The sequence below is a fragment of the Embiotoca jacksoni genome, unplaced genomic scaffold, assembly GCF_022577435.1.
Source record: "Embiotoca jacksoni isolate LCO1_2020_lvr unplaced genomic scaffold, fEmbJac1.0.p SCAF_18, whole genome shotgun sequence".
Taxonomy (NCBI): domain Eukaryota; kingdom Metazoa; phylum Chordata; class Actinopteri; family Embiotocidae; genus Embiotoca; species Embiotoca jacksoni.
Window position 1 is genome coordinate 11,697,431 of NW_027185318.1, and position 13,008 is coordinate 11,710,438.

The window sequence follows — 13,008 nt, forward strand, 5'->3', positions numbered from 1 at the left end:
AACGACGTCGCTCCCGACCGCTTTTGACCCGCCTCGTGTTCAGGCGGTGATCGGCGTCGACGAGCAGAGAACGAGTCTCGTGACGTGTGGCGCGAATGTTAAAGTAAACAAACAGAAAACATACATTTCTTCATTTTCTCTTTTGCGGTTTTCTGTAAAGACACGAATCCGATTTTTTTTTTTTGCTGTTCTTCTTGGTACGAGTTGCTCCGTTTTTGCATTGAAACGGCAAATAATTTCATTTGTCTTTTTAGTTTTTCCATCGCGGTTGTTGTTTATTCAGTTTTAGCTGCGTTTGCGTCGTCGAAAAAGCCCATCGACAAACATTTGTAGTCATAGTTTTTTAGAAATGGAAAAGAAATTGAGATTCAGTTGCAGTCGAATCACGTCTGTCGCTCCTCCAGCAACATCTTCCTTCTCCTCCATCTTCCACCGTCTTTTGTGCCGGTGTTCAGTGACTGTTGTACATTAGCATCATAACACACACTGTAATACGTGTGTGTGTGTGTGTGTGTGTGTGTGTGTGTGTGTGTGTGTGTGTGTGTGTGTGTGTGTGTGTATGTGAAAGTCAGTGAATGCAAATACTCTTTTGTGGCTTTCTATGCCTGCATTTGTACGCTTCTCACATTTGCATCCGTCTTTCCAGAGGAGTGTTTCTGTATGAAAACCAGCGACTTTATGTGTGCAAAGATGCTTATTCCAGTCATTTTTTTTCCTCCGCGCGTGTGTGTGCGTGTGTGTGCGTGTGTGTGTGTGTTTGTCTGTGTATTTGTGCCTCAGTCAGCACTGAAATGAAATATAACCCCTCATTGTTATGAAAACCACATCCTGCATTCCCAAATTAGAGAAGAAGAAAACGACTTTTATAAACATAGAAACAAACACTGCTCCTTCATCTTCGTCGTCTTCTTCTTCTTCTTCTCCTGCTGCTGCTCCGTGTTTGAGGCTGCAGGTGAAGCCTCGGATTCATAAAGCGCGGCGGGAGAAAAAGACCCGCGAGTTGAAACCACTGACATCGTCGCGGAAATGTGGACACGCTGCAAAAACTATGAAACAACTTCAAATAACTTCGGTGAAATTTGCAGACTGCACACATTCGATTTAAAAAAAATTTTTTTTTTTTATTTCCATTCGGCTGAGCTGTCAATGTTTAGGCTGTTGGGTCAAGTTTGCACTCGAGGTGACAGAAGTGGGTTTCAACGTATCCATAACTTGTAGCTCATCGCAATTCCTATTTGTTAACGTGAAGCCATTTTCATCTTTTTAAATATGGATCTGTTACATTATGTGTAATCGCTGTAAAAACACATCCCGCAATTTGAATGTCCAATCTGGAGACGCCTCGTGCAGATTTAGGTATCGGATTACCGACCAATCAAGCCTGAGTCGGGTTTGCAGGTAAACGCTGCGCGTGGAGGGCAAAATAGGTGGAGCGCGTCGTCCGGAAGGCGCGTGTCTTATTTCACGCTTTTAAATGCGGTATGTGCACGTGGAGAGTCCAAGGGCGCCCTCTTGTGGAATTCACAACGTCGGGACTCCCAAAATTTTCCAGGAGCCTGGAGTTCACGAGTTGGGACCTTTTTTTGCCGACGTTTACGGAAATGACGGCGGCCGTGGAAGTTCACTTCACGTTGGACGTTAAAGCTAATATATTGTGATTTTAGTCGCGTAGATGTTTGCCTTCGTAACTTAGACGACAGGCCTACCTGAGGAAAATGTTCATTCTTCCCAACGGCTTCATCTTTTCCCTCACCGTGCCTTTTATGTTTCCGGCATTACGTTACTACCCGCCTGCTAGCTTGCCGATTGACGGCCGTTGCCCAGCAACGGCGTTTTTACGACTTAACCAAGCATTTACTTTATTCTTCAACCTTCACGGCAACAACAACTGGTTGTTTCCCAGTTTATCTATCGCGATTGACTGACCGTCAGCTAAGTGATGCAGCCGTTTACTTTCTGCTTTCTCAACAGTTCCAGATTTCTTCCAGCTCTTCTTCAAACCTTTTAGAAATGATGTCCGGCTCTCCGTTCCGACAGTTGTTTCACGACGGTGAGTGGTTTATTTTAATCGGCCAGCCGTCGCAGCCGTCTCGACATGTCGATGTGCGCGGGTAAATCGAACTGCTGAGCTACTCTGCAGTCGTTCCTGGCGAATGCAAAAAAAGTTCCATGTGCGAGGACCGGAGCGCTGACGGGAAGAAAAAAAAAAAACGGTGGTCAAAAAACGGTTTGAGCTCTCGGTGTTTTCCTCGAACGTTTCTCCGCACCGGGGCGAGCGTTCCTCGCCTTGTTTGGAGGTTCAAACGCTACTTTGCACTTTTGTAATTATTTTGGCTCGTCGTGAAGGAGGTCAAAGATTCTCCGTGCTCCTCTTCTTCTTTTTTTTTTCCCCGTCTCTCCCACACACTCTTCTTCTCTCCGTCCGTGGACACACTCCTCGTTGACCTTGCGATCTGCTGCTTTCGCCTACAGTCCCCCAGAGCGTTGCCTCGTTGCCGTGGCGACGCAGCTGCATTGCTTGTGGCTGGATAAACAGCAGCAGCTGGTTCCAATTGTGCTGTGTCACTGTGTGCGTGTGTGTGTGTGTGTGTGTGTGTGTGTGTGTGTGTGTGTGTGTGTGTGTGTGTGTGTGTGTCCTCTCGTTAAGGCAGGCCCCCCCCCCACTCCTCCAGTCATCTGTCTTCTTTTGGGAGAAAACGGTTAAAAAATAACACCCCACCCCTCTTCTTCTTCTTCTTCTTCTTCTTCTTCTTCTTCTTCTTCTTCTTCTTCTTCTTCTTCTTCTTCTACCTCCTCCACCTACATCGAGCTGCAAAGTGAGAGGGACAATCCCTGAAGTGTTTTTCCACCCGTTCAGTATTTTATTTAAATTATATCTTCATCGACACCTAACGGAGAGACACGTAGCTCTAATGGAAAATATAGTGACTTCGATTTACATTACGGTTGGTGTCATTTTCACAAAAGGGTCTGCATACCACAATACCCATGAGCTTAAGGAGCCTTTTGCTTCGGAGAAAGTCTTTATGTATTAGAGGATAATTCTGGTTTCTGTTTCCCATTAATGTGTCTGTTGTGTGTCTATGGGTCAGGCTAACTTTGCCCTCTCTAACCCCCGTTGTGAAGTTTCGAACTCCCTGCCGCTTCCCATAAAACCTGATTTAGATCGCCAAAGCAGTCAGAAAGATGTCCGCTCCGGGCGGCTAATTTTGAAAATGATTCATTTAGAAAACCTGAAAAACTGCATTTAACTCGAGCTTTTAGACCTGTTATACACCGTTTTGTGCGACTCCTCGCTTCCCCGAATCTCTTCAACAAAGGAGGAGAGTGCAAAGTTAGCCTGACCCACAGAGACACAACAAACACCTTAATGGGCGGCTGGAAATGAGAATGAATTTCTCCACTGAATAGTTCAGGTAAACAAGCTTGTACCTTCGGCCTTTTTTTTCTTTTCTTTTTTTCTCTTTCGAACCGTATATTTTGTTAATCACTTGTTGATTATTTGGACTGACGATTTCATGCCGACTCTTTCCCTCTCTTCTCTGTCCTCCGCTCGCTCTCGTTCACGTCCTCCTCTTTCACCTTCCTTTCTGCTGCAGGGCCCGCTGTCGTGCCCCCTCGATTTATGTCGACGCAAAAGCAGCCGCGTCAGCCCACGCCGGACCCATCAGGACCTTTCCTTTCTTTTCGCGGAGCGTCTGATTGTATTTTCAGGGGAAATTGGACATTTGAGTGCCTCCCCGTCTCATTTCCCATGATGCTGTGTGCTCCACTGGTTTGAAACAGAACAAAGATGGGATATAACATTCTGTTCACTTCTCCCGTCAGAAGATAGAGCCCTCCCTTTGGCTCGTTAAAGGTGTGTGTGTGTGTGTGTGTGTGTGTGTGTGTGTGTGTGTGTGTGTGTGTGTGTATGTGTGTGTGCGTGTGTGCGCGGAGAGAGTGTGTAGTCACTGGTCCGTCGATGCATGAATTGGATTGTGTGTGTTGGAGGGTTAATAAGCTCTGTGGTTCGCCGGGGTCCCTCGAGCCTCGGGACAGACGGGCCAGACATCTGTGTTTTGTGACTGGATAATCTATAGAGACGATAACGGTTTCATTTCTGACTCTTTATTGTTGCCGTTTCTCAATTAAATCGTTTTACAGTGAGAGATTAAAACATCACACATTTCTCCAGAGTCGGAGAACCCGAGGACCGTCGCGTCGCAGCAAAAGTGACGCGTTCTTTTCCTTCGGACGCCTCAGAACGTCACAGTAGATAACTCGGTGTCGACGGTATGATTCTGGGGGACGAATTCACGGGTGCACAACCCTCTGAATGTCCTTCGGTCTTGGATGGTGACGTTCTGCCCCCGTTGAAATCTCAGCTGCCGATTTCCCCGAGTTTTACACAAAATTTGATGTTTCTATTCTCAAGGTTCAGGTTCATGGTGAAATTACAATCGTTCCACGTTAATCACGCTAACGATAGCAAGACAAAGGTTAAAATGTGCTCTATTGTTTTGTATTTTTGAAGTCAGTTTTTGAGTCCTGAACGGAGACTTTGAGTCTGGTCTGAATCCTGATATAAAAGCGTGCTGGTCCTGCTCCCTCTCCTCTGCACAGCACTATAACAGATGCAGTCTGTGAGTTGTCTGCTTCTGGGTCATGTTTGGCTCGCAGGTATGAAAGTGCATCGGAGTAAACATGCCGAGGTTTTCGTTGTTTGTGGGGTTGTTTTTTTTTGGTGGAAAAGGAAAATGTTTTTTTGCTTTTTTTAACACCTGCAGGAAGAAAAACATTGAGTGGCGGCCCCCTCACCAAACATCTCCGACATGAGGCCTTTTACTCGGCAGACATTTCTAACGTGTTGAAACGAGAGTGATTGATAACATGCATGTTTCAAACCCGGTATCGCGGCAAAGCGGGGCAAATAGACGAGCCCGCTCTGCTACACGACAGCAAAACGTGAGATAGCTACACTTGGGGCTGTCGAGGCGTGACAGTTACACGTTTTCCTGTTGTGGATGAAAATGAAACTTACTGCACGCTTTGAGCCATGTGATTGACAGAAAAATGAAACCTTTAGTAAAAATGCATCGGTTGGGCTTAGGAAACAAAAAACAACTCAACAACAATAACGATGTCACCTCCTGGATTCAAACTACCTTTGTAGTTGGTCTCAATACCTCCGTTGCAGAACTTTGGTGATGAAGGATCACATGACAAATTTCACGCTCACTAAACGTGTAACTGTCACGCCTAGACAGCCCTAAGTGTGACTATGTCGCGTTTTGCTGTAGGGGACGGGCGTGTCTATTTCACGCTTTGCCGTGATCGTCTGCAGGTCCATATGAGAGTCCACAGAGGTGAGAAACCTTTTTGGTTGTGATTTTTCTGGGGAAAGTTTTACATAGAAAGAGACTCTACAGGAAACACGAGAGAGTCCACGCAGGAGAGAAAACCATTTCCTTGTGTTGCGTGTGGGAACTTTTCACACAGCCCAGCAATCTCAAGAGACACGTGAGAGTCGACATCTGAGGAAAACTGACCAGTAGGAGGGTTTTTTTTCTGCACTTCCAGTTCAAAGCCATACAGTATACATGTTGGTAATTTTGGTTTGTTTGAAGAAAAAGTTGTCGATCTTCAAATTGAGCTGTTCACCAGAAAAAGTTAGAAAAACTAGAGATACGTGATAATAGTTGGGGATTCAGTGACAAAGTAATTAATAGCACAGCGCCATTGAGTTCATTGTAAAAATGAACTGGTGAAGTTTCCGTTGAGAGTTTTATTTTTTGACAATCGTGTTTTAAGTTGTCAGGTTCCTCGGTGGGATGAGGGCTGACGAAGACATCAGGGCTGACGAAGAAAGCTAAGACAAGTGGAACAAACACTTTTACGAACGCACAAAGACTCAAACTGACTGACATTCCCCGATCTGAACCAGACGTGAACCCCCAACATGAAGAGCGACGACAGACGCCACCTCGTCGCCACCTCGTCGCCACTCCGTCCCACCGGGAGCCGGCACGTCAGAGCAGAGTATGTGTGTGCGTGTGCGTGTGCGTGTGTGTGTGTGTGTGTGTGTGTGTGTGGGGATGTGAGCAATTGAAACAGAAATAACAACTGCATCTGTATGTGCGTGCGGGTGTGTATAAGATGAAAGGGAATCAGACTGGCCTCAGGCTCCAATTAAAAACAGGCTGAGGTTGCCATGGTGATACAGGTGAAGTGAAGTTCTTTATGAAATATTACTGATAGACGCGCGGAGTGACTGGTTTACACCTCCAGCAGGGAAACAAACTGATCTGAGGATGTTCAGAATAAAGCCACAATATCTGAAAATAAATTCCTAATATTTGTAAAATAATTTTTTTATATCGTGAGAATAAAAGTGAAATACATAAAAGAACTGAATTCATATAATATTTCGCATAAAGTTGTTTTGTTTTTAGATAAAATTCATAATAATGATTAGATGAAAGTTGTAATATTTTTGGAATAAAGATATGATATTTGTATTATTTTGCAAATATACTCATAAAATTACAATAAAAAAAATATATTTTTTTTGCATGTAACTACTCTTTAATCGCGACTTTTAACGTTGAAATCGTAACTTTATTCATGAAATCTCAGCAGTGGACGCATCACTCGGCTATAAAAGTCAACATATTGTTAATCGAAGACTTTCAGCTTCTCTTCTGTTAAACTTCTTCGGGTCTGAAATATCTATTTCAAAAGAGGGGGAACTCCACAAAGTTAACGGCAAACAAGATATTTTTACGAGTTCAAAAAAGATGACGATGACAAAGAGGAGACGAAGTTGATCTGTTTATGTCTGTAAAATGAAACTTTTTTTTTTCATCTTTCTTCTCTTCTACTTCTTCAAATACAAAATCTCTTCCTTCTACTAATAATTACATCCTCTTGTTCTTCCTCCTGAAGAAATTTGCCCCGAGGCAGAAGTTGTGTCACTGCAGGAGGAAAGTTCACTGTTCAGTGTCTTGTTTTTGTGTGTGTGTGTGTGTGTGTGTGTGTGTGTTTGTTTGTGTGTGTTTATTCTCCGTCTCTCAGGTTTCCCGGTTAGTCATGAAAAGATGGGAGTTTTGCGCTTACTTTTCTTCCTTTATTTAATTTAGGTGCTTCTGCTTTCACTTCCTCATTCAGCTTTTTTTTTTTTTTTTTTGTCCTGTTTGTTAAAATGAACATGCAGGGTGATCACGAAGTATCCCCCTCATGTAGATCATGTTTCAGGCGGCTAATTTCTGTTTTGTTTCAGTCGTTCATGTAAAAATCTGTTTCTTTGGAGAGCTTTTTGGCCCGATGTACGCTTTTATTGCGCGACTCCTCGTTTCCCTGAATCTATATAACGTAGGTGAAGAGTGCAGAGTCAGCGTGACCCATGGAGACACATTGATGGTAACAACAGCAGGTGGGGAAAAAAAAAAAAAAGCAGAAACACCCTTTGAGGTTCAAAGAACTCATCTCACAGTCTGGATTTTCCTGCTGCAGCAATGATGCAGCTGCAGTAACAAAATAAAAACCTACTGAAAGGAACAACAGATTTAGTCAACTCGTATATGGGAAGAGTGTGAATTACTGAGCCTCGATTCACTTCCGTCTGAGGAGGCAGCATTCTTTATTTCCTGTAACGACTGACCAGCAGCTCCTTCACAACCGCCTCAGTTACACCAACCGGGAAGCAGATCAGACGAGGGAGGCTCGTCGCAGGAGAGGATCATGGGAGATCGCTGATACAGAGGTGTCTGTATTATTCACTAGCTGGAAGGGAAATGGCTTTTCTTCGTCGTCTCTGACACCGTCGTCCTCTCCTCTAGTTTTGAATGTCACCTCTCTCCTCTGTCCCTCCCTCCCGCCCTTCCCCTCTCCCTCTTTCTGCCAACTCACGCCTCCTCCCTCCCTCACATCGTTCTCCTCTCTCACCTCTCTGACTGGCACCTCTCTCCTCTTTCTCTTTCGCACTTATCATTCTGCACTTTCTTCTTCTTCGCTCTCACGTTTGGGCTCTTCTTACAATATCCGTCCATCTTTCTCTCTCCAGCCAACATAGACGATCTGGTCAAAAGTACGAGGACAGCACTTTGGTAAATCTTGACGCTACAGAATGCAGCGACCAACGTTGGGGCGGTTGATAGGATACTTTATGGTCTTGAGGACCCTTTCACACCAGAAAGTCTGGATCAAGATTCATGTTTCGGTTTCAGATTGAAATTTTGTAAGTGAACTAAAGACCTTTTAATGACCGTCCTGTTGTCATTGTCTACGAGGTTTCGTCTTTCTATACTTGACATTGACTGGTTCGTAGACGGCCGTCCGTCTGATGTTGTCAATTGGCCTGGTACCCGTTTCTGTTGCGGTGGAGAACAATAAAGGAACAGATTTATTTTGTTGCCACTGTATGGTTATAATGGCGTTACTACCAGCACTTATTTTCCTCTTTGAAAATTAATTTTGGCATTTTTATGTGTTATAGTTGACTTTCGATTTCGTTATTGGACAAAATTACAGTTAGATATTTCCTGTTTTACTTCTCTTCCATTTAGTTTTCTTTTTCCTTTACGTGTGACGATTGCCTGCCATAACTTCCTGTAATTGATCCATTATTCGAGGCACCTTTTACGCCTCCCATTTTGGTTTAAACCAATCTGAAACGTTGGGACCAAACAAAAAAAAAGGACTTTCTATGTAAGGAGAAGATTTTAAATCCTGTTCTTGATTTTACACGAAACCAGTGAGGGGAAGTCGTTGGAAGAGAGACGGGAACATTTTATATTGTCAACAAAATCGGTGACAAAAAATATTCGTCAGAAGGAATGAGTCAGTCTCAGGATTAATGGCGGCGCTCCGTCTGACACTTCCTGTAGATGTTCACTAAAGAAATGACTGTATTTCCATTTTTTGTCTTCATGAATAAAGTAGAACTTGGTTTCCTGCAGTACACACACACACACACACACACACACACACACACACACACACACACACACACAAACACGCACCCACAATAACACACTGTTGCCAAAATATCTTTTTTGTGCTGCAACACAAACACACACTTTCTGTTAATAGTAACCGGGACAGCCAGCTGCTCTCCGCTGCAGCAAAGACCCCCTGTGGAGGCTTGTTAAACCTCTCTGTGTGTGTGTGTGTGTGTGTGTGTGTGTGTTTGTATCGCCTTCATTCCCCTTTTAAGCAGATAAAGTCATCGTCTCCTGATGAAAATAATCAAATAGGTCACTAAAAATGTTTCTCTCTGTTCTCGATTTGCGTTTCATATGTGCGTGTGTGTGTGTGTGTGTGTGTTAATACAGCAGACAAGAATCAGCTCTAATGAAAGAGAGGCGAGGCGCACTGTATTAAAAATGAGTGTTTCTCTCAGTGCTGTTAGCTCAGCAGCGGGTGTGTTGAAAATCCCTGGCTGACTGAAGCTCCGTCAGAGCGAACTTTGAAGTTTTTTTTGGAAAGCGGGAATATGCAGGCGCCGCCGCTGTTTCCCTCTCGGCATTAACGCGATTATCATCAGATTCTGTCGTCTGTCGGTCGTATACGTGCGAGAAAGTGGCAGTCAGAGTTCAACGTGAGTCTGTGAGTCATGTGTATCTGCTGAGCTCCGAGCACCGCAGGAGATCTTCAATGTGCTGGTGGCCTTCAGAAACGACATGCCGATTGCGAGTGGAAGACGAGTCATAAGCCCAGACGTCAGAGAAATGTTTATGGAAACGTCCCCAAAGAAACTTAAATATACTTTTAAAAGCAATCTAGTTTAAGAATATGCCATCTTTTGAGAGTCAAATATTTCAAAGGTGTTTTTTTGCAGGAAGTTTGTAGCTGTTTGGTTCCTTGATCAAAAAATTGGATAATAAGACATTGACAAAAATGAATTATTCATACTAAAAGTAATTGGCATTGATTGAAAATAACACTTAATAACAATGATTCAACCACAGCACAACTACCAAGACTCTCTATGGCCTAATATCCTGCTACTTTGCGTTCCTCCCAAGCGGCAACCAACAGCGACGTCGCCCGTTGGTTTGTGAACGGCCGTTATGAAGACCCGAGTTCGGATTTCAGCCGGCGCCATCTTGCTACTTTCGAGCTGGTGGAAGGAGCGAGCGGTGGATCTGACTTGACGACACTACGTCCCGCCCACTGACAGCTGTAACCCGACGGCACCACAGGCCCGTCAATCAAACAGACATGCCCCCCCCAAAACACAGCTTTTTGATTCTTATTTTCAACTAATGACTGGATTGTTTTCAGATGAACCGCCAGAAAACTGATAATAAGGAGCGACTCTAGCTAACGGCACCCAAATCACTCGTGGAGAACATCTTTTGACTTCCAATTTCATGAGAAGTTGAAGTGATAATTGAAAACGTCAAATCTTAGTGCTTTAAAAATGTATAACAATTTACTTGAGGTGTTTCCCTTATATTTCTTACTCTGTTTCGAAAATATCCCATCCGCAAACATTGGAGTGGGCGGGGCTTCCAACCTGTACGACAACCAGATTTTTTCCCTTAATAATGGTGTCTTTAACACATTAAAGTATGTCGATTACACAGTACGGATTCGTCAATACCTCCATAAATACGCTTCCTCCCAGCTTTATTGGGATATCTGTTATATTTCTTTTGCTCCCCTATAGTCATGCGACAAATCATATATTAGTAAAAGTGTGCCTAATGAGGACGGTGGTGTTTTCTCACCGGTATAATAAACAACTCCGGTGTATGAGTGTGAGCCTCGCTGTCAGACGTTAACCTCTGAAAAGGAAACAGTCTACTCCACTCTTTGCTCTGTACGTGCGATCTCTCCCAGCCCGGCGGCGTCTCCCCAGCCTGCTTTGCATATGCCTGCAGGGGTCGGGGATCAAAGGGAGGAAGTCATGAAGGCAGGCAGCGGCAGGCCCTGTCTGATGAAACGCTCGGCGCTGCTATCAGGCGGCCCAGGAGAGGTTTTTACTGTACTGCCTTTGCATTTACACTTTAGACGCTCGGCTTACGCGTTGGTTCGGGGTCACTGGCTGGTGTCGCAGGTGGTGGTGGTGGGGGCGGGGGGTGGGGGGTGTCGCTGTATGGCTCAAGGACTCGTTGACGGAAGTCGACGGACATGACAGGCTCACGCTGGTGACCTTTCAGCTTCAGGAAAGGCTCAAAAAAGCTGCAAAATGACAAACCCTGTCACATAAAATCGTACTAAATATACTGTCTTTGGGTTCGAACTGATAAAGGACTTCATTAAATTTATCTCACTGACTTTTTAATGAGCCGAGTTCGGTTTCATCCATCGTCTCGACATTTCTTCTGGGTAGATCTGCTCAGTTTAAAGATAAATCTGATTTAGCTCGTTTCAGTTTGCATGAGGAGACACACAAACTCGAAATAATGGTGAAATAACCCGATTCGGTTGTTATCCACCTATTAAAAGGCCATCGTCCGCTGTCCCCGGGACCGCAGATATGTCTATAGTGTCGTCCTCCACCTCAACTCGGTTGTCCATTAATAATGACATGTATGACTGTTGGACAGCCACGGGGACTGTCATCATGGTAAATAAACGTGCGCCTTATGTTGTAACATGGTTGCAGTTTGATTAGGTCGGGGCACCAAAAATACTTGGTCAGTTTTAGGAAAAGATCTTTTTTTTTCCTCCTTCCTTGTTACTACGCAAATTCCATTGCGTACATTACGTAAAACACGTTATGATAGTTAAATAAGCTAGAAGTTAACCAAACATATGTAATTTAAAAAAAGTCAACGTTGCTTTCACATGGGACACAAACCTGGGTTAAAGTTATGTTGAGTTCATCACAAGTTACGTGAGATAAGTTACAATAGATAAATACGTTTCTCCTGTTATATTCACTATCGCCACTAGAGGCCACAATAAGTGTAACACTTTCGCCTTGTAGTAGATGCAGTTTGCCCATTCTGTTACAATCGTCAGTTAAAACGCTATATGTACCTTTATATAACAATGAATTGATTGATTTATTAGGTCACTATTTTTCAAGCAAAATGAAAAAATACTTGATGGATTTGATGCTTTCAAATTTGATAATTTGATGCTTTGCTGCTCTCATCGTACATTGTAGCTAATTGAAAATATTTTGGTTTTAAAGTAGTGGTCGAACAATACAAGGCATTTGAAGACATCTACTTGGACTCTAGGAAACTGTATTTAATGTATTATTGACAAAACTATGAAAATGAATGCATGAATAATGTAAATACAAGTTTGTTGCCACCCAGGTCTAGAATCTCGGATAACAAGTTCATGTGGCACTTTTCAAATGACTCTTACAAAAGCCCAAGATTTATAAAGATATATAGACATATAATGATAACATGTTACGATTAAATGATAATAACCGTCAAAGGGAACAGAGTGTTGTGATGGTTTTGGGGGTGAGTCAGTGTGAAATCCTGCCGGACTTGGCTCGTTCACAGCTCCGTATTGTTGGAGAGAAGGGAGATATAAATACTCAGACGGCTTCCTGCTTCTCGCTGCTGGGTTTCAGTGTTACAGCCGTCCCAGCTGAGCACACACCCAGACACAATAGGCCGGCCCGGACCTTCATAAAGGATTATCACACTGGTTTCCTTCATAGTTTTATTCAGAGCGTGACAGAATAGGCACAAAGACAGAAAAGAAGATTTTACAGGTCTTTTTAATTTCTTCATTTGAAGACGTGTGGAAATGTGTCAAGAAAGACAAAGACAGGAGAAAGATGTAAATGATTTTAGATTGAAAACTGGGACAAATACTCTTTTTACAGGTACTCATATTACCACATCAGCAACAACAGCAATACTAGTAGTACTACTACTACTACTATGACTGGCCTACTGCTACTGTTACTACTGTTATGCCATGCTTTGCAAATACAATACAATTACTTTTGCAATGGATTACAAAGGCTTAATGTTTATTTTGATAGGGACAAGTATGGAGCACAACTAATGTATTTATAGCCTTAACTAGTTTGCAAAGCCCGTC